The sequence below is a fragment of the Salmo salar genome, chromosome ssa14 (assembly GCF_905237065.1).
Source record: "Salmo salar chromosome ssa14, Ssal_v3.1, whole genome shotgun sequence".
Taxonomy (NCBI): Eukaryota; Metazoa; Chordata; class Actinopteri; order Salmoniformes; family Salmonidae; genus Salmo; species Salmo salar.
Window position 1 is genome coordinate 93,302,248 of NC_059455.1, and position 26,324 is coordinate 93,328,571.

The following is a 26,324-nucleotide window of genomic DNA, read 5'->3' on the forward strand; positions in this document are numbered from 1 at the left end:
TTTCCCAAACTCTGTCCTGGGGCCCCACCTGGGTGCATATTTTGGTTTTTAACCTAGTGTCATGCTAGAACAGTCAAACTCAACTCTAGACCTCGAAACCAGTTCCTCTGCATTTTTATATTGTTCCCATCTAATCAGGGACTGATTTTAGACCTGCGACACCAGACAGGCGCAATTAAACCGATAGAACAGAAAACCAGCAGGCTCCAGACATAGCAGGGTCAGAGTTTAATACCCATGCTCAAGACCCACTGATATCCAAGACTGATGATTGGAACTAAGCAGCACTTACTTTAAGACGAGATGTAGATCTCGTCAGGCGGCAGCTCGCTGATGTTCACCTCAACAGTCGTTAAGGGATGGGGACCAGAGATCACCATCTATAATATATAATAATATCACACACTGGGCCAGAGATCACCATCTATAATAATATCACACACTGGGCCAGAGATCACCATCTATAATATATAATAATATCACACACTGGACCAGAGATCACCATCTATAATATATAATAATATCACACACTGGACCAGAGATCACCATCTATAATATATAATAATAGCACACACTGGACCAGAGATCACCATCTATAATATATAATAATATCACACACTGGGCCAGAGATCACCATATATAATATATAATAATATCACTCACTGGACCAGAGATCACCATCTATAAAATATAATAATATCACACACTGGGCCAGAGATCACCATCTATAATATATAATAAAATCACACACTGGACCAGAGATCACCATCTATAATATATAATAATATCACACACGACCAGAGATCACCATCTATAATAATATCACACACTGGACCAGAGATCACCATCTATAATATATAATAATATCACACACTGGGCCAGAGATCACCATATATAATATATAATAATATCACACTGGACCAGAGATCACCATCTATAATAATATCACACACTGGACCAGAGATCACCACCTATAATATATAATAATATCACACACTGGGCCAGAGATCACCATATATAATATATAATAATATCACTCACTGGACCAGAGATCACCATCTATAAAATATAATAATATCACACACTGGGCCAGAGATCACCATCTATAATATATAATAAAATCACACACTGGACCAGAGATCACCATCTATAATATATAATAATATCACTCACTGGACCAGAGATCACCATCTATAAAATATAATAATATCACACACTGGGCCAGAGATCACCATCTATAATATATAATAAAATCACACACTGGACCAGAGATCACCATCTATAATATATAATAATATCACACACGACCAGAGATCACCATCTATAATAATATCACACACTGGACCAGAGATCACCATCTATAATATATAATAATATCACACACTGGACCAGAGATCACCATCTATAATAATATCACACACTGGACCAGAGATCACCATCTATAATATATAATAATATCACACACTGGACCAGAGATCACCATCTATAATATATAATAATATCACACACTGGACCAGAGATCACCATCTATAATAATATCACACACTGGACCAGAGATCACCATCTATAATATATAATAATATCACACACTGGACCAGAGATCACCATCTATAATATATAATAATATCACACACTGGACCAGAGATCACCATCTATAATATATAATAATATCACACACTGGACCAGAGATCACCATCTATAATATATAATAATATCACACACTGGACCAGAGATCACCATCTATAATAATATCACACACTGGACCAGAGATCACCATCTATAATATATAATTATATCACACACTGGACCAGAGATCACCATCTATAATATATAATAATATCACACACTGGACCAGAGATCACCATCTATAATAATATCACACACTGGACCAGAGATCACCATCTATAATATATAATAATATCACACACTGGACCAGAGATCACCATCTATAATATATAATAATATCACACACTGGACCAGAGATCACCATCTATAATATATAATAATATCACACACTGGGCCAGAGATCACCATCTATAATATATAATAATATCACACACTGGACCAGAGATCACCATCTATAATATATAATAATATCACACACTGGACCAGAGATCACCATCTATAATATATAATAATATCACACACTGGACCAGAGATCACCATCTATAATATATAATAATATCACACACTGGACCAAAGATCACCATCTATAATATATAATAATATCACACACTGGACCAGAGATCACCATCTATAATATATAATAATATCACACACTGGACCAGAGATCACCACCTATAATATATAATAATATCACACACTGGACCAGAGATCACCATCTATAATATATAATAATATCACACACTGGACCAGAGATCACCATCTATAATATATAATAATATCACACACTGGACCAGAGATCACCATCTATAATATATAATAATATCACACACTGGACCAGAGATCACCATCTATAATATATAATAATATCACACACTGGACCAGAGATCACCATCTATAATATATAATAATATCACACACTGGACCAGAGATCACCATCTATAATATATAATAATATCACACACTGGACCAGAGATCACCATCTATAATATATAATAATATCACACACTGGACCAGAGATCACCATCTATATAATAATATCACACACTGGACCAGAGATCACCATCTATAATAATATCACTCACTGGACCAGAGATCACCATCTATAATATATAATAATATCACACACTGGACCAGAGATCACCATCTATAATATATAATAATATCACACACTGGACCAGAGATCACCATCTATAATATATAATAATATCACACACTGGACCAGAGATCACCATCTATAATATATAATAATATCACACACTGGACCAGAGATCACCATCTATAATATATAATAATATCACACACTGGACCAGAGATCACCATCTATAATATATAATAATATCACACACTGGACCAGAGATCACCATCTATAATATATAATAATATCACACACTGGACCAGAGATCACCATCTATAATATATAATAATATCACACACTGGACCAGAGATCACCATCTATAATATATAATAATATCACACACTGGGCCAGAGATCACCATCTATAATATATAATAATATCACACACTGGGCCAGAGATCACCATCTATAATATATAATAATATCACACACTGGACCAGAGATCACCATCTATAATAATATCACACACTGGACCAGAGATCACCATCTATAATATATAATAATATCACACACTAGACCAGAGATCACCATCTATAATATATAATAATATCACACACTGGACCAGAGTTCACCATCTATAATATATAATAATATCACACACTGGACCAGAGATCACCATCTATAATATATAATAATATCACACACTGGACCAGAGATCACCATCTATAATATATAATAATATCACACACTGGACCAGAGATCACCATCTATAATATATAATAATATCACACACTGGACCAGAGATCACCATCTATAATATATAATAATATCACACACTGGACCAGAGATCACCATCTATAATATATAATAATATCACACACTGGACCAGAGATCACCATCTATAATATATAATAATATCACACACTGGACCAGAGATCACCATCTATAATAATATCACACACTGGACCAGAGATCACCATCTATAATATATAATAATATCACACACTGGACCAGAGATCACCATCTATAATAATATCACACACTGGACCAGAGATCACCATCTATAATATATAATAATATCACACACTGGACCAGAGATCACCATCTATAATAATATCACACACTGGACCAGAGATCACCATCTATAATATATAATAATATCACTCACTGGACCAGAGATCACCATCTATAAAATATAATAATATCACACACTGGGCCAGAGATCACCATCTATAATATATAATAAAATCACACACTGGACCAGAGATCACCATCTATAATATATAATAATATCACACACTGGACCAGAGATCACCATCTATAATAATATCACTCACTGGACCAGAGATCACCATCTATAAAATATAATAATATCACACACTGGGCCAGAGATCACCATCTATAATATATAATAAAATCACACACTGGACCAGAGATCACCATCTATAATATATAATAATATCACACACTGGACCAGAGATCACCATCTATAATAATATCACACACTGGACCAGAGATCACCATCTATAATATATAATAATATCACACACTGGACCAGAGATCACCATCTATAATATATAATAATATCACACACTGGACCAGAGATCACCATCTATAATATATAATAATATCACACACTGGACCAGAGATCACCATCTATAATATATAATAACATCACACACTGGACCAGAGATCACCATCTATAATAATATCACACACTGGACCAGAGATCACCATCTATAATATATAATAATATCACACACTGGACCAGAGATCACCATCTATAATAATATCACACACTGGACCAGAGATCACCATCTATAATATATAATAATATCACACACTGGACCAGAGATCACCATCTATAATAATATCACACACTGGGCCAGAGATCACCATCTATAATATATAATAATATCACACACTGGACCAGAGATCACCATCTATAATATATAATAATATCACACACTGGACCAGAGATCACCATCTATAATATATAATAATATCACACACTGGACCAGAGATCACCATCTATAATATATAATAATATCACACTGGACCAGAGATCACCATCTATAATATATAATAATATCACACACTGGACCAGAGATCACCATCTATAATATATAATAATATCACACACTGGACCAGAGATCACCATCTATAATATATAATAATATCACACACTGGACCAGAGATCACCATCTATAATATATAATAATATCACACACTGGACCAGAGATCACCATCTATAATATATAATAATATCACACACTGGGCCAGAGATCACCATATATAATATATAATAATATCACTCACTGGACCAGAGATCACCATCTATAAAATATAATAATATCACACACTGGGCCAGAGATCACCATCTATAATATATAATAAAATCACACACTGGACCAGAGATCACCATCTATAATATATAATAATATCACACACTGGACCAGAGATCACCATCTATAATAATATCACACACTGGACCAGAGATCACCATCTATAAAATATAATAATATCACACACTGGGCCAGAGATCACCATCTATAATATATAATAATATCACACACTGGACCAGAGATCACCATCTATAATATATAATAATATCACACACTGGACCAGAGATCACCATCTATAATAATATCACACACTGGACCAGAGATCACCATCTATAATATATAATAATATCACACACTGGACCAGAGATCACCATCTATAATATATAATAATATCACACACTGGACCAGAGATCACCATCTATAATATATAATAATATCACACACTGGACCAGAGATCACCATCTATAATATATAATAACATCACACACTGGACCAGAGATCACCATCTATAATAATATCACACACTGGACCAGAGATCACCATCTATAATATATAATAATATCACACACTGGACCAGAGATCACCATCTATAATAATATCACACACTGGACCAGAGATCACCATCTATAATATATAATAATATCACACACTGGACCAGAGATCACCATCTATAATAATATCACACACTGGGCCAGAGATCACCATCTATAATATATAATAATATCACACACTGGACCAGAGATCACCATCTATAATAATATCACACACTGGACCAGAGATCACCATCTATAATATATAATAATATCACACACTGGACCAGAGATCACCATCTATAATATATAATAATATCACACACTGGGCCAGAGATCACCATCTATAATATATAATAATATCACACACTGGACCAGAGATCACCATCTATAATAATATCACACACTGGACCAGAGATCACCATCTATAATATATAATAATATCACACACTGGACAAGAGATCACCATCTTATAATAATATCACACACTGGACCAGAGATCACCATCTATAATATATAATAATATCACACACTGGACCAGAGATCACCATCTATAATATATAATAATATCACACACTGGACCAGAGATCACCATCTATAATATATAATAATATCACACACTGGACCAGAGATCACCATCTATAATATATAATAACATCACACACTGGACCAGAGATCACCATCTATAATATATAATAATATCACACACTGGGCCAGAGATCACCATCTAAAATATATAATAATATCACACACTGGACCAGAGATCACCATCTATAATCTATAATAATATCACACACTGGACCAGAGATCACCATCTATAATATATAATAATATCACACACTGGACCAGAGATCACCATCTATAATAAAATCACACACTGGACCAGAGATCACCATCTATAAAATATAATAATATCACACACTGGACCAGAGATCACCATCTATAATATATAATAATATCACACACTGGACCAGAGATCACCATCTATAATATATAATAATATCACACACTGGACCAGAGATCACCATCTATATAATAATATCACACACTGGACCAGAGATCACCATCATATATAATAATATCACACACTGGACCAGAGAACACCATCTATTATATAATAATATCACACACTGGACCAGAGATCAACATCATATAATAATATCACACACTGGACCAGAGATCACCATCTATAATAATATCACACACTGGACCAGAGATCACCATCTATAATATATAATAATATCACACACTGGACCAGAGATCACCATCTATATAATAATATCACACACTGGACCAGAGATCACCATCTATAATATATAATAATATCACACACTGGACCAGAGATCACCATCAATTATAATAATATCACACACTGGACCAGAGATCACCATCTTATAATAATATCACACACTGGACCAGAGATCACCATCTTATTATAATAATATCACACACTGGACCAGAGATCAACATCTTAATATATAATAATATCACACACTGGACCAGAGATCACCATCTATAATAATATCACACACTGGACCAGAGATCACCATCTATAATATATAATAATATCACACACTGGACCAGAGATCACCATCTATAATATATAATAATATCACACACTGGACCAGAGATCACCATCTATAATATATAATAATATCACACACTGGACCAGAGATCACCATCTATAATATATAATAATATCACACACTGGACCAGAGATCACCATCTATAAAATATAATAATATCACACACTGGACCAGAGATCACCATCTATAATATATAATAATATCACACACTGGACCAGAGATCACCATCTATAATATATAATAATATCACACACTGGACCAGAGATCACCATCTATAATATATAATAATATCACACACTGGACCAGAGATCACCATCTATAATATATAATAATATCACACACTGGACCAGAGATCACCATCTATAATATATAATAATATCACACACTGGACCAGAGATCACCATCTATAATATATAATAATATCACACACTGGACCAGAGATCACCATCTATAATATATAATAATATCACACACTGGACCAGAGATCACCATCTATAATATATAATAATATCACACACTGGACCAGAGATCACCATCTATAATATATAATAATATCACACACTGGACCAGAGATCACCATCTATAATATATAATAATATCACACACTGGACCAGAGATCACCATCTATAATATATAATAATATCACACACTGGACCAGAGATCACCATCTATAATATATAATAATATCACACACTGGACCAGAGATCACCATCTATAATATATAATAATATCACACACTGGACCAGAGATCACCATCTATAATATATAATAATATCACACACTGGACCAGAGATCACCATCTATAATATATAATAATATCACACACTGGACCAGAGATCACCATCTATAATATATAATCACACACTGGGCCAGAGATCACCATCTATAATATATAATAATATCACACACTGGACCAGAGATCACCATCTATAATATATAATAATATCACACACTGGACCAGAGATCACCATCTATAATATATAATAATATCACACACTGGACCAGAGATCACCATCTATAATATATAATAATATCACACACTGGACCAGAGATCACCATCTATAATATATAATAATATCACACACTGGACCAGAGATCACCATCTATAATATATAATAATATCACACACTGGGCCAGAGATCACCATCTATAATATATAATAATATCACACACTGGACCAGAGATCACCATCTATAATATATAATAATATCACACACTGGACCAGAGATCACCATCTATAATATATAATAATATCACACACTGGACCAGAGATCACCATCTATAATATATAATAATATCACACACTGGACCAGAGATCACCATCTATAATATATAATAATATCACACACTGGACCAGAGATCACCATCTATAATATATAATAATATCACACACTGGACCAGAGATCACCATCTATAATATATAATAATATCACACACTGGACCAGAGATCACCATCTATAATATATAATAATATCACACACTGGACCAGAGATCACCATCTAAATATATAATAATATCACACACTGGACCAGAGATCACCATCTATAATATATAATAATATCACACACTGGACCAGAGATCACCATCTATAATAATATCACACACTGGACCAGAGATCACCATCTATAATATATAATAATATCACACACTGGACCAGAGATCACCATCTATAAATAATATCACACACTGGACCAGAGATCACCATCTATAATATATAATAATATCACACACTGGGCCAGAGATCACCATCTATAATATATAATAATATCACACACTGGACCAGAGATCACCATCTATAATATATAATAATATCACACACTGGACCAGGGATCACCATCTATAATATATAATAATATCACACACTGGACCAGAGATCACCATCTATAATATATAATAATATCACACACTGGACCAGAGATCACCATCTATAATATATAATAATATCACACACTGGACCAGAGATCACCATCTATAATATATAATAATATCACACACTGGACCAGAGATCACCATCTATAATATATAATAATATCACACACTGGACCAGAGATCACCATCTATAATATATAATAATATCACACACTGGACCAGAGATCAACATCTATAATATATAATAATATCACACACTGGGCCAGAGATCACCATCTATAATATATAATAATATCACACACTGGACCAGAGATCACCATCTATAATATATAATAATATCACACACTGGACCAGAGATCACCATCTATAATATATAATAATATCACACACTGGACCAGAGATCACCATCTATAATATATAATAATATCACACACTGGACCAGAGATCACCATCTATAATATATAATAATATCACACACTGGACCAGAGATCACCATCTATATAATAATATCACACACTGGACCAGAGATCACCATCTATAATATATAATAATATCACACACTGGACCAGAGATCACCATCTATATATAATAATATCACACACTGGACCAGAGATCACCATCTATAATATATAATAATATCACACACTGGACCAGAGATCACCATCTATAATAATATCACACACTGGGCCAGAGATCACCATCTATAATATATAATAATATCACACACTGGACCAGAGATCACCATCTATAATATATAATAATATCACACACTGGACCAGAGATCACCATCTATAATATATAATAATATCACACACTGGACCAGAGATCACCATCTATAATATATAATAATATCACACTGGACCAGAGATCACCATCTATAATATATAATAATATCACACACTGGACCAGAGATCACCATCTATAATATATAATAATATCACACACTGGACCAGAGATCACCATCTATAATATATAATAATATCACACACTGGACCAGAGATCACCATCTATAATATATAATAATATCACACACTGGACCAGAGATCACCATCTATAATATATAATAATATCACACACTGGGCCAGAGATCACCATCTATAATATATAATAATATCACACACTGGACCAGAGATCACCATCTATAAAATATAATAATATCACACACTGGGCCAGAGATCACCATCTATAATATATAATAAAATCACACACTGGACCAGAGATCACCATCTATAATATATAATAATATCACACACTGGACCAGAGATCACCATCTATAATAATATCACACACTGGACCAGAGATCACCATCTATAAAATATAATAATATCACACACTGGGCCAGAGATCACCATCTATAATATATAATAAAATCACACACTGGACCAGAGATCACCATCTATAATATATAATAATATCACACACTGGACCAGAGATCACCATCTATAATATATAATAATATCACACACTGGACCAGAGATCACCATCTATAATATATAATAATATCACACACTGGACCAGAGATCACCATCTATAATATATAATAATATCACACACTGGACCAGAGATCACCATCTATAATATATAATAATATCACACACTGGACCAGAGATCACCATCTTATATAATAATATCACACACTGGACCAGAGATCACCATCTATAATATATAATAATATCACACACTGGACCAGAGATCACCATCTATAATAATATCACACACTGGACCAGAGATCACCATCTATAATATATAATAATATCACACACTGGACCAGAGATCACCATCTATAATAATATCACACACTGGGCCAGAGATCACCATCTATAATATATAATAATATCACACACTGGACCAGAGATCACCATCTTATAATAATATCACACACTGGACCAGAGATCACCATCTATAATATATAATAATATCACACACTGGACCAGAGATCACCATCTATAATATATAATAATATCACACACTGGGCCAGAGATCACCATCTATAATATATAATAATATCACACACTGGACCAGAGATCACCATCTATAATAATATCACACACTGGACCAGAGATCACCATCTATAATATATAATAATATCACACACTGGACAAGAGATCACCATCTATAATAATATCACACACTGGACCAGAGATCACCATCTATAATACATAATAATATCACACACTGGACCAGAGATCACCATCTATAATATATAATAATATCACACACTGGACCAGAGATCACCATCTATAATATATAATAATATCACACACTGGACCAGAGATCACCATCTATAATATATAATAACATCACACACTGGACCAGAGATCACCATCTATAATATATAATAATATCACACACTGGGCCAGAGATCACCATCTATAATATATAATAATATCACACACTGGACCAGAGATCACCATCTATAATATATAATAATATCACACACTGGACCAGAGATCACCATCTATAATATATAATAATATCACACACTGGACCAGAGATCACCATCTATAATAAAAATATCACACACTGGACCAGAGATCACCATCTATAATATATAATAATATCACACACTGGACCAGAGATCACCATCTATAATATATAATAATATCACACACTGGACCAGAGATCACCATCTTATAATAATATCACACACTGGACCAGAGATCACCATCTATAATATAATAATATCACACACTGGACCAGAGAACACCATCTATAATATATAATAATATCACACACTGGACCAGAGATCAACATCATTATAATAATATCACACACTGGACCAGAGATCACCATCTATAATAATATCACACACTGGACCAGAGATCACCATCTATAATATATAATAATATCACACACTGGACCAGAGATCACCATCTATAATAATATCACACACTGGAACAGAGATCACCATCTATAATATATAATAATATCACACACTGGACCAGAGATCACCATCTATAATAATATCACACACTGGACCAGAGATCACCATCTATAATAATATCACACACTGGACCAGAGAACACCATCTATAATAATATCACACACTGGACCAGAGATCAACATCTATAATAATATCACACACTGGACCAGAGATCACCATCTATAATAATATCACACACTGGACCAGAGATCACCATCTATAATATATAATAATATCACACACTGGACCAGAGATCACCATCTATAATATATATTAATATGACACACTGGACCAGAGATCACCATCTATAATATATAATAATATCACACACTGGACCAGAGATCACCATCTATAATATATAATAATATCACACACTGTACCAGAGATCACCATCTATAAAATATAATAATATCACACACTGGACCAGAGATCACCATCTATAATATATAATAATATCACACACTGGACCAGAGATCACCATCTATAATATATAATAATATCACACACTGGACCAGAGATCACCATCTATAATATATAATAATATCACACACTGGACCAGAGATCACCATCTATAATATATAATAATATCACACACTGGACCAGAGATCACCATCTATAATATATAATAATATCACACACTGGACCAGAGATCACCATCTATAATATATAATAATATCACACACTGGACCAGAGATCACCATCTATAATATATAATAATATCACACACTGGACCAGAGATCACCATCTATAATATATAATAATATCACACACTGGACCAGAGATCACCATCTATAATATATAATAATATCACACACTGGACCAGAGATCACCATCTATAATATATAATAATATCACACACTGGACCAGAGATCACCATCTATAATATATAATAATATCACACACTGGACCAGAGATCACCATCTATAATATATAATAATATCACACACTGGACCAGAGATCACCATCTATAATATATAATAATATCACACACTGGACCAGAGATCACCATCTATAATATATAATAATATCACACACTGGACCAGAGATCACCATCTATAATATATAATAATATCACACACTGGACCAGAGATCACCATCTATAATAATATCACACACTGGGCCAGAGATCACCATCTATAATATATAATAATATCACACACTGGACCAGAGATCACCATCTATAATATATAATAATATCACACACTGGACCAGAGATCACCATCTATAATATATAATAATATCACACACTGGGCCAGAGATCACCATCTATAATATATAATAATATCACACACTGGACCAGAGATCACCATCTATAATATATAATAATATCACACACTGGACCAGAGATCACCATCTATATATAATAATATCACACACTGGGCCAGAGATCACCATCTATAATATATAATAATATCACACACTGGACCAGAGATCACCATCTATAATCTATAATAATATCACACACTGGACCAGAGATCACCATCTATAATATATAATAATATCACACTCTGGACCAGAGATCACCATCTATAATAAAATCACACACTGGACCAGAGATCACCATCTATAATATATAATAATATCACACTGGACCAGAGATCACCATCTATAATATATAATAATATCACACACTGGACCAGAGATCACCATCTATAATATATAATAATATCACACACTGGACCAGAGATCACCATCTATAATATATAATAATATCACACACTGGACCAGAGATCACCATCTATATATATAATAATATCACACACTGGACCAGAGATCACCATCTATAATATATAATAATATCACACACTGGACCAGAGATCACCATCTATAATAATATCACACACTGGACCAGAGATCACCATCTATAATATATAATAATATCACACACTGGACCAGAGATCACCATCTATAATAATATCACACACTGGACCAGAGATCACCATCTATAATATATAATAATATCACACACTGGGCCAGAGATTACCATCTATAATATATAATAATATCACACACTGGACCAGAGATCACCATCTATAATATATAATAATATCACACACTGGACCAGGGATCACCATCTATAATATATAATAATATCACACACTGGACCAGAGATCACCATCTATAATATATAATAATATCACACACTGGACCAGAGATCACCATCTATAATATATAATAATATCACACACTGGACCAGAGATCACCATCTATAATATATAATAATATCACACACTGGACCAGAGATCACCATCTATAATATATAATAATATCACACACTGGACCAGAGATCACCATCTATAATATATAATAATATCACACACTGGACCAGAGATCAACATCTATAATATATAATAATATCACACACTGGGCCAGAGATCACCATCTATAATATATAATAATATCACACACTGGACCAGAGATCACCATCTATAATATATAATAATATCACACACTGGACCAGAGATCACCATCTATAATATATAATAATATCACACACTGGACCAGAGATCACCATCTATAATATATAATAATATCACACACTGGACCAGAGATCAACATCTATAATATATAATAATATCACACACTGGACCAGAGATCACCATCTATAATAATATCACACACTGGACCAGAGATCACCATCTATAATATATAATAATATCACACACTGGACCAGAGATCACCATATATAATAATATCACACACTGGACCAGAGATCACCATCTATAATATATAATAATATCACACACTGGACCAGAGATCACCACCTGGAAACTACAACACATTTCACTACACACGCAGTGCATTTGCATTTTCAAAACATAACTCGTTTAGTCAGCATTTCTGTTTCCCTGTTATGTACCACGTTGGAACATGAAACACAGTTCCTGGTTGAACTACACAGTGGATTTGCATATTAAAACTTCCCCAGTTAGCAGTAACAAAATGTCCTCAGTTTCTCCTGCTACGGTATGTGCCTCTGGAACATCATGATTGAATTCCAGTACCTGGTTGAAGTCCAGCACGTCGAGGAGATCAAAGAGCTTCCTGTTCTTCTCCTTGTCCTTCCGTTTCTTGTTGCTGCAGCCCGTGGTGAGTCAGCTTGGTCTCATCATCAACAAAGATTATCATCGGCTGGGTGGAGCAGGGAGAGATTGGGGTTAGGGTGGGGGGTGGAGCAGGGAGAGATTGGGGTTAGGGTGGGGGGTGGAGCAGGGAGAGATTGGGGTTAGGGTGGGGGGTGGAGCAGGGAGAGATCGGGGTTAGGGTGGAGCAGGAAGGGGGTGGGACAGGGTTAGGGTGGAGCAGGAAGGGGGTGGGACAGGGTTAGGGTGGAGCAGGAAGGGGGTGGGACAGGGTTAGGGTGGAGCAGGAAGGGGGTGGGACAGGGTTAGGGTGGAGCAGGAAGGGGGTGGGACAGGGTTAGGGTGGAGCAGGGAGGGGGTGGGAAGGAGGGGTGAGGTGTGGGGAGGGGAATGAGCAAGACTTGTGAGTAGAGTAGATGGTGGTGGGAAGGTAGGAGGGATGTTTGAGGAGAGTTAGATGGGGGTGGGAAGGATTTGTTGACAGGGGTATTAAATGGTTTGTCCAGGCACCAGGGTGTTGTGGTGGTGGTTTGTGAGGAACAGAGGAGTTGCACGTAGGTTGATACACGTTCAAGAGAGGGAAGGGAAAGTATACAAGGACTGAATAGTTCCCAGAGAGTAGTGGTTAAGGTGACGAGGTAGAGGTGAAGCAGGGAGACATGAGGAGATGGTGAAATAGGAAGAAAAGGGATAGGGGGAGTTAGATGGACACCCTGACCTCCCACCACACAAGATTTTAACTTCTTTCTCTCACACACACAGACAGACGGACGCACTGACAGACAGCCAGACATGCACGCGCACACAGGATACACACTGACATAGGGATGCAACACAGATGAACATAGACAGCCAGGCACAGTTCTCACTAGTCACTACTATCCACAGAACACTTGGAGGGGAAAAAATCGATCTGATGAAATGAAAAGCCATAGTGATCAACAGTTATTGTAAAACGTAAACACAAGTAATACATGAATTAAAGCCATCATAGTGATAGAGGCATCACTACAGACACAGGTTTGATCCCGGGCTGTATCACAACCGGTCGTGATCGGGAGTCCCATAGGGCGGCGCACCATTGGCCCAGCGTCATCCGGGTTACGGGAGAGTTTGGCCGGGGGGGCTTTAATTGGCGCATCGCGCTCTAGCGACTCCTTGTGGCGGGCCGGGCACCTGCAGGCTGACCTCTGCCGTCAGTTGAAAGGTGTTTCCTCCAACACATTGGTGCGGCTGGCTTCCGGGTTAAGCTATCCAGGCTACTGAGACTCCACCAGGAACTGTTATCAACTGCTAGCAACTGTTCCACCAAGGTGTATATACATCCTCATTCACTAAATGTTAAAAAGCGCGGTTTGGCGGTTCATGTTTCAGGGGACGCATGACTCGACCTTCGCCTCCCGAACCCGTTGGGGAGTTGCAGCGATGAGACAAGATCGATTCATCATCATAACATACAAACACATTCATTTAGCCACTAATTTGGTCCCGTCTCTCTGCTAGCAGCTGTGCCTAATTAAACAATGACGGTAACAGTCTCTGCCAGTTAGATGTCTATGTGATTAAATCAGGGACATCATTTACTATGAGGCACTACTACATAGATAGAAGTCATCAATATACATTTAATATAGATTAACGTTAAGTTTATTACATACTGTAATCAATTGTCTTTCAATATGCAACCAATTTGATACATTGTTTTTGAATATGTTTAATATTTTTCTCCATTTAGCAGACGTTCTTGTCCAGGTTAAATGCCTTGCTTAAGGGCACATCGATAGATTTTTCATGTAGTCACCTTTCGGTTACGCACTTTACGCTCTTTCCCGCGAGGCTACCTGCTGACCCATATATACTGAACAAAAAATATAAAACGCAACATGTAAAGTGTTGGTCCCATGTTTCATGAGCTGAAATAAAAGATTCCATAAATTTCCCATATGAACAAAAAGCTTATTTCTCTCAAATATGATGCACAAATTTGTTTACATCCCTGTTAGTGAGCATTTCTCCTTTATCAAGATAATCCATACACCTGACAGGTGTCGCATATCAAGAAGTTGATTAAACAGCATGATCATTACACAGGCACACCTTGTACTGGGGACAATAAAAGGCCACTCTAAAATGTGCAGTTTTGTCACAAAACAATGCCACATATGTCTCAAGTTTTGAATGCACGTGCAATTGGCATGCTGACTGCAGGAACGTCCACCAGAGCTGTTGCCAAGTAATGGAATGTTAATTTATCTACCATAAGCCGCCCTCCAACGTTGTTTTAGAGAATATGGCAGTACGTCCAACAACCGCAGACCAGGACCTCCACATCCGGCTTCTTCGCCTGGGGATCGTCAGAGGGGAGAGGGGGGCTGCTGAGGAGTATTTCTGTCAGTAATAAAGCCCTTTTGTGGGGAGAAACTCCTTCTGATTGGTTTGGCCTGGCTCCCCAGTGGTTGGGCCTGGCTCCCCAGTGGGTGGGCCTGGCTCCCCAGTGGTTGGGCCTGGCTCCCCAGTGGTTGGGCCTGGCTCCCCAGTGGGTGGGCCTGGCTCCCCAGTGGTTGGGCCTGGCTCCCCAGTGGTTGGGCCTGGCTCCCCAGTGGTTGGGCCTGGCTCCCCAGTGGTTGGACCTGGCTCCCCAGTGGGTGGACCTGGCTCCCCAGTGGTTGGGCCTGGCTCCCCAGTGGTTGGGCCTGGCTCCCCAGTGGTTGGGCCTGGCTCCCCAGTGGTTGGGCCTGGCTCCCCAGTGGTTGGGCCTGGCTCCCCAGTGGTTGGGCCTGGCTCCCCAGTGGTTGGGCCTGGCTCCCCAGTGGTTGGGCCTGGCTCCCCAGTGGGTAGTCTTATGCCCTCCCAGAACCAACCATGTGAAATCCATAGATTAGGGCCTAATGAATTTATTTAAATTGACTGATTTCCTTATATGAACTGTAACTCAGGAAAAATCATTGAAATTGTTGCGTTTATATTTTTGTTCAGTATAGTTAGACTTTCTATTGTTAATTTTAGAATCCAATCTGTCCTCAGCTCACTCATTGTCCAATTAGGATCATAGCACTTACCTTCAGAAAGCTAAGAGAAAGTCCAGTTCCCTGACTGAGAGCCTGATTTACAGGATGGTAATCTACAGTAATACACTAGTAAACTAGATTTACAGGATGGTAATCTACAGTAATACACTAGTAAACTAGATTTAGAGGATGGTAATCTACAGTAATACACTAGTAAACTAGATTTACAGGATGGTAATCTACAGTAATACACTAGTAAACTAGATTTAGAGGATGGTAATCTACAGTAATACACTAGTAAACTAGATTTACAGGATGGTAATCTACAGTAATACACTAGTAAACTAGATTTACAGGATGGTAATCTACAGTAATACACTAGTAAACTAGATTTACAGGATGGTAATCTACAGTAATACACTAGTAAACTAGATTTACAGGATGGTAATCTACAGTAATACACTAGTAAACTAGATTTACAGGATGGTAATCTACAGTAATACACTAGTAAACTAGATTTACAGGATGGTAATCTACAGTAATACACTAGTAAACTAGATTTAGAGGATGGTAATCTACAGTAATACACTAGTAAACTAGATTTACAGGATGGTAATCTACAGTAATACACTAGTAAACTAGATTTAGAGGATGGTAATCTACAGTAATACACTAGTAAACTAGATTTACAGGATGGTAATCTACAGTAATACACTAGTAAACTAGATTTACAGGATGGTAATCTACAGTAATACACTAGTAAACTAGATTTACAGGATGGTAATCTACAGTAATACACTAGTAAACTAGATTTACAGGATGGTAATCTACAGTAATACACTAGTAAACTAGATTTACGGGATGGTAATCTACAGTAATACACTAGTAAACTAGATTTAGAGGATGGTAATCTACAGTAATACACTAGTAAACTAGATTTACAGGATGGTAATCTACAGTAATACACTAGTAAACTAGACTAAGGTGAGTATTGCTGACCGTATCTGTCCCTCTCTGACATCTCTCATTCACTCAGTCTGTCCTCTCAATCCCAGTTACTGGAGAATGTAATTCACTCAAAGTCATGTCAGTCAGTCAAACACAGCCTCCTTTCGCCAACTGTAGACTACGTGTTTGAAGATGCTGCTTCTGTTAGTGTGTGTGTGTTAATGTTGAATATTTTCTCAGTATTTTACAAAATGTTCCATCCTGAGAATAAAATAAAATCAAAAACTTTATTTGTCACATGCGCTGAATACAACAAGTGTAGACCTTACGTTGAAATGCTTACTTACAGGCCCTTTCTCACGGTATTTCCTGCCAAAACAGGAAGTGTCATTCCAAAGCATTATAAAGCCTATACATCGGCCTATGTTCGGATTTGATTAGAGCTTTGATCGAACATTCAAGTCTAATGCTACCTGAGCCTGATTAGCCCTACAGCACAGAAAAAAATGTATGAAATTGTATGAAATGTATGCATTCACTACTGTAAGTCGCTCTGGATAAGAGCGTCTGCTAAATGACTAAAATGTAAATGTAAATGTAATTAAAGACATGTTATGAGCCCCACAGTACATTAAAGACATGTTATCAGCCCCACATTAAAGACATTTAATGAGCCCTACATTAAAGACATGTTATGAGCCCCACATTAAAGACATTTAATGAGCCCTACATTAAAGACATTTTATGAGACCTACATTAAAGACATGTTATGAGCCCTACATTAAAGACATTTTATGAGCCCTACATTAAAGACATTTTATGAGACCTACATTAAAGACATTTTATGAGCTCTATATTAAAGACATTTTATGAGCCCTACATTAAAGACATGTTATGAGCCCCACATTAAAGACATTTTATGAGCCCTACATTAAAGACATGTGATGAGCCCTACATTAAAGACATTTTTATGAGCCCTACATTAAAGACATTTTATGAGCCCTACATTAAAGACAATTTATGAGCCCTACATTAAAGACATTTAATGAGCCCCTACATTAAAGACATGTTATGAGCCCTACATTAAAGACATGTAATGAGCCCTACATTAAAGACATGTTATGAGCCCTACATTAAAGACATTTTATGAGCCCCACATTAAAGACATTTTAAGCCCAAATGATTGTGTCATAATCCAAAACAGACTACTGGACATTACACACGACAGAAAAACATAAAAGCCTATCGATGTAGCTAGCTCTATGCTCTCTGGGTAATTCAATGAAACTAGCTCCAGTAGGCTAATCTTTTGGAGTGTGAACTGTATTACTGTATTGTATTATACTGTATTATATGGACTGGAATTACTCACATCATTCAAACCATAATAAAGCAGGGAGAGAACATGATGAGATGATAGGTCTACATGCGTTGTGAACTGCGCTGCATACTGAGATGGACTGTCTGTCCCCATCATGAGATAAGCTGTCTGTCCCCACCATGGGATGGGCTGTCTGTCCCCACCATGAGATGGGCTGTCTGTCCCCATCATGAGATGGGCTGTCTGTCCCCACCCTGAGATGGGCTTTCGGTCCCCACTCTGAGATGGGCTGTCTGTCCGCACCATGAGATGGGCTGTCTGTCCCCATCATGAGATAAGCTGTCTGTCCCCACCATGGGATGGGCTGTCTGTCCCCACCATGAGATGGGCTGTCTGTCCCCATCATGAGATGGGCTGTCTGTCCCCACCCTGAGATGGGCTTTCGGTCCCCACCCTGAGATGGGCTGTCTGTCCGCACCATGAGATGGGCTGTCTGTCCCCACCATGAGATGGGCTGTCTGTCCCCACCATGAAATAGACTGTCTGTCCCTACCCTGAGCATTGATGATTCGTTGTGCAGAGGTCGTAGAGAAGCCAGAGTTAGACCTTGTGTATAATTTAACAGTTCCATTTCATGCCATGCTGTTCATATAAATTACTTATTATAATTTACTGGTTTCTCACAGTTATTTATCCCGGGAAAAGGGAGTGGTTTTGGGCAGTTGAATCACAGTAAATCTCGGTAACCGAGTTCCCACCATTCAACCTTAGTGTGTGTGTGTGTGTGTGTGTGTGTCTGTGTGTTTTTCCAGCTCTTGGATGCTTGCGAGAGTATGAGGGTTTATGTAGTGTTTAGTTGTGTGTCTAATATCCATGATCATGTAGTTAGAATGTGTCAACTAAAAACACTATTAGAATGTTAGTTTTCAGATTGGACATGTTGTTAGGCTGTACTAAGGACAGGATGTTATATAATGGCACTGCCTCGTTTACAGACAAAGGCTTTGAGAAAGTTGGATGTTTTTTTGGTTTATTGTCTATTTCTCATGAGATTACAATGCTCTTCCATCCACTTCAAGCATTTCTGAGTTACCTCACAGATTCTAGATTCATTGTAGCATGAGACGGCTCTGTGTACCGTCTATCTACAGTCACATCTTCCCCTCTACTCTCCTGCATACTACACATTCCTCTCCCTCTCTCCCCCTCTCCCCCTCTCCTCCCCCCTCCCTCCCTCCCTCCCTCCCTCCCTCCCTCCCTCCCTCCCTCCCTCCCTCCCTCCCTCCCTCCCTCCCTCCCTCCATCCAGTGGGTTGTGACCCCTTCTGTCTGGACAGTGGGTTGTGACCCCCTTCTGTCTGGACAGTGGGTTGTGACCCCCTTCTGTCTGGACAGTGGGTTGTGACCCCCTTCTGTCTGGACAGTGGGTTGTGACCCCCTTCTGTCTGGACAGTGGGTTGTGACCCCCCTCTGTCTGGACAGTGGGTTGTGACCCCCTTCTGTCTGGACAGTGGGTTGTGACCCCCCTTCTGTCTGGACAGTGGGTTGTGACCCCCCCTCTGTCTGGACAGTGGGTTGTGACCCCCCTTCTGTCTGGACAGTGGGTTGTGACCCCCCTCTGTCTGGACAGTGGGTTGTGACCCCCTTCTGTCTGGACAGTGGGTTGTGACCCCCCTCTGTCTGGACAGTGGGTTGTGACCCCCTTCTGTCTGGACAGTGGGTTGTGACCCCCTTCTGTCTGGACAGTGGGTTGTGACCTCCCTCTGTCTGGACAGTGGGTTGTGACCCCCTTCTGTCTGGACAGTGGGTTGTGACCCCCCTCTGTCTGGACAGTGGGTTGTGACCCCCTTCTGTCTGGACAGTGTCTTAGACAAGGTTCATGTCTGTGATTTATTACCAAGGTGTCCTGATGCTACGGTAGCAGCTTAAGGACAGAATAGCGGCCATTTTCCCTTGTGAGACAGTCCTTATCTAGCCATCTCCAGACAGTTACCTCAATTCCATTTAAAAGCAGACTAGCTGACAGAGGCAATGGGGCCATTTTGGATCGACTCGGCAGACCCAGGCAATTTCACTGCTCTTTTTTACCACTTGGTTGGGAAACTAATGAACTCCAGCGGCCCAGAGAGCCAGGCAGCGTCCACTTCATTTACTCTCCAGAACTTGGTGCTTGTCAAGTCTTCCTCCTCATTTCTCTAGTTGCTCGTTTTATTCGTTTGACTGAGGTTCTTTGAGATAATTTATATTTGCTTAAATGTGTCTTTCTCTCCTCAGAGAGTTGTGCCTGTCATTTGCCAAATGAGCGGGTCCAGCTCCAGGGAGAGTCCTTCTACAGGGCAGTGAGCTGGGGGAGTTTTTACGAGCAGCTCGGAGCAGAGTGTACACACTCATGCCAGGCTGGTAAAGCAGTTTCCTTAATAAATAAAAAGGTGGAAGATTAGGGGTCGTGACATATTGCTTTTGCTCGGCTAGATTACAAGATTATTTAACTGCTTTTGAACGAAAGCATCGTGACATCAGGGGGATGTCCGATTCGTAGCGTACAGACTGAAAACTGGACCTACTTGCGCCTGCTGGACAGCGTTCAACATCGTCAAGAAGTTAAGACTGCGTAAATTTCAAGCGAACAACATAAGCCAGTCTATAACTGAGATCCCATTACCGCAATGCATGACATGTTGGTGAAAGGTCAGCCACTACACTAGTACCGCAAGTTATTACTGTACTGAGTTAGTGACATAGAACTATGTCAATGGGCTGACACTTCCCTTATAGAGGTGGGTCTGTTTGGCATATAGAAAGACATCACTTTATCACTCATATCACACTCAGGCGGCCGTAGGGTAACCCCCTTCACGCCTCGTTCCACCAGGCAGGGGGGGTGGGTGGAGGTGTGGCGGGGGGAGAGGCGTGGTGGATACAGGAGGAGAGGAGGTGGTGTAATTATATCTTGCATGAACTTTCGGCAGACGGGGCGGATCTCTTTGCTCAGGGTGGCGCTGAAAATCATGACCTGTTTCTCATGGGCGGTTGATAAAATAATTGATATGTTTAAGGTTTTGACTAAATGATTCCACCCTGAAAATGTATAACTGAGTGATTATAATACTAATTCTATAACTGTGTGTGCATAGGACAAGCTAAGACTTTACTATTTAGCAATATAAGTGAGACATTCAAGGAAAAGGAGAACTGTTAACAGACAGCAGACAACTTGTGACCACTGTGAAATTGATAACAGGAAGAAGGTCTCCCCACCCAGGGAGGGGAGAAACCTTTAGGCTTACAGTAGATTATGTAACATGGGGCAGGATATGATAAGCAATGTATGTGATGGAGAAGACTTGTAAATAAGCATTGACAGTGTTAAAGAAGAGGAGGGGCATTTGTAAGGGGTATGACATATGGTATGACCACATGTTAGGTATAAAAGGCTGTGTACATTGTATGATATTCAGAGCTCTCGTGAATAAACTTGGTTGACTATTGTAGGCTGGGCCTCCGTTTGTGTCATTTAACCAGAACCTTACAAACTCTGGGGTGCAGACTGAGTAGTTTAATTGAAGTTCAGTTTATGAACATTGGGAACAAAATTCTCATAACAGCGGTTCAGACGGAATATCTCCTGGACGTCTCTGCGCATGTCTGAGGGAACGGAAAGAAAGAGATGGGAGAATTCAGTTATCACTCACTATAGCTGAGTAAATAATGGATGCTGCAGATTAATCAGGGGTGTATTCATTAGTGCACAGCGTAGCAAACTGTAGAAACGTGTTTTTGCAACAAAAATGAGAGTTCCTAATTGGACAAGTTCAGGTAGGTAGGTCCCTCCCCATTTCGGACGGTTTGCTTCCATTTGGTTCCTAGTAAATACACCCCACGTCTGTTTCTGAGTGTCATTCGGATACTGTGAGGAGATCAGACTCACCAAGTTGCTCCAACATCTTGTCACACTCGTCCAGGATGAAGTGTTTGATGTGTGGCAGGTTGAGGGTCTTGTTGCAGATCAGGGCCAGGATTCTCCCCGGCGTCCCCACGACCACATGGAGACACTCCCTCTTCAACACCTCCTCATCCTTCTTTATAGACAGGCCACCAAAGAACACTGCCCCCTGGTGAGAGAAAAACAGTTTCTTTTTTATTTAACTAGGTAAGACAGTTAAGAGCAAATTCTTATTTACAATGACGGTCTACCCCGGCCAAACCCTAACCTAGACAATGCTGGGTCAATTGTGCGCTGCCCTATGGGTCTCCCAATCACAGGCGGTTGTGATACAGCCTGGAATCGAACCAGGGTGTCTGTAGTGACGCCTCTAGCACGGAGATGCAGTGACTTAGACCGCTGCACCACTCGGGAGCGCAGCGGTGGTGAAACAGCGCGCTTTAAAAATAACAAGCCTTTATTTTAAAAAGTTTGCTATTCCGTTAGCCGGTACCTCTGCCAACGATGTGGAGTTTGGGTCAGCTTCTACTTTTTTACTGAAACACTGCAGTTCTTATCAAGACTTAAGGTTTTAAAGGGTGTAGATAAACATTGTATACCTTGATAGTCGGCATGGAGAATCTTTCAAGACTCCTTGTTGATCTGAAAGGCCAGCTCTCAGGTGTGACACGTCACCAGCACAGGACACCTAAACAAAGAGAGAAGTGGCCAGGGTGGGAGGTTTAATTCATTAGAAAGCGTAGTACTTCACAGATACTAATGGACTGATGGACCAAGAAGATGACAACAACAACACTAGTTCTATAAACAGTCCAGATGACAACAAAAACACTAGCTCTATAAACAGTCCAGATGCCAACAACAACACTAGCTCTATAAACAGTCCAGATGACAACAACAACACTAGCTCTATAAACAGTCCAACAACAACAACAACACTAGCTCTATAAACAGTCCAGACGACAACAACAACACTAGCTCTATAAACAGTCCAGATGCCAACAACAACACTAGTTCTATAAACAGTCCAGACGACAACAACAACACTAGCTCTATAAACAGTCCAGATGACAACAACAACACTAGCTCTATAAACAGTCCAGATGACAACAACAACAACACTAGCTCTATAAACATTCCAGACGACAACAACACTAGCTCTATAAACAGTCCAGATGACAACAACAACAACACTAGCTCTATAAACAGTCCAGACGACAACAACACTAGCTCTATAAACAGTCCAGACGACAACAACAACACTAGCTCTATAAACAGTCCAGACGACAACAACAACACTAGCTCTATAAACAGTCCAGATGACAACAACAACACTAGCTCTATAAACAGTCCAACAACAACAACACTAGCTCTATAAACAGTCCAGACGACAACAACAACACTAGTTCTATAAACAGTCCAGACGACAACAACAGCACTAGCTCTATAAACAGTCCAGACGACAACACTAGCTCTATAAACAGTCCAGACGACAACAACAACACTAGTTCTATAAACAGTCCAGACGACAACAACAGCACTAGCTCTATAAACAGTCCAGACGACAACAACAACACTAGTTCTATAAACAGTCCAGATGACAACAACAACACTAGCTCTATAAACAGTCCAGACGACAACAACAACACTTAGCTCTATAAACAGTCCAGACGACAACAACAACAACAACACTAGCTCTATAAACAGTCCAGACGACAACAACAACACTAGCTCTATAAACAGTCCAGATGACAACAACAACACTAGCTCTATAAACAGTCCAGACGACAACAACAACACTAGCTCTATAAACAGTCCAGATGACAACAACAACACTAGCTCTATAAACAGTCCAGATGACAATAACAACAACACTAGCTCTATAAACAGTCCAGACGACAACAACACTAGCTCTATAAACAGTCAAGATGACAACACTAGCTCTATAAACAGTCCAGACGACAACAACAACACTAGCTCTATAAACAGTCCAGACGACAACAACAACACTAGTTCTATAAACAGTCCAGATGACAACAACAACACTAGCTCTATAAACAGTCCAGACG

The 26,324-nt window shown here is 38.4% G+C and overlaps 1 pseudogene; it reads right to left on the reverse strand.

Annotated features, from left to right (window-relative positions):
* Nucleotides 1–293: 293 nt before the first annotated feature.
* Nucleotides 294–25,933, reverse strand: LOC106570684 (spliceosome RNA helicase DDX39B-like; annotated as a pseudogene).
* Between the last annotated feature and the right edge of the window lie 391 nt (nucleotides 25,934–26,324).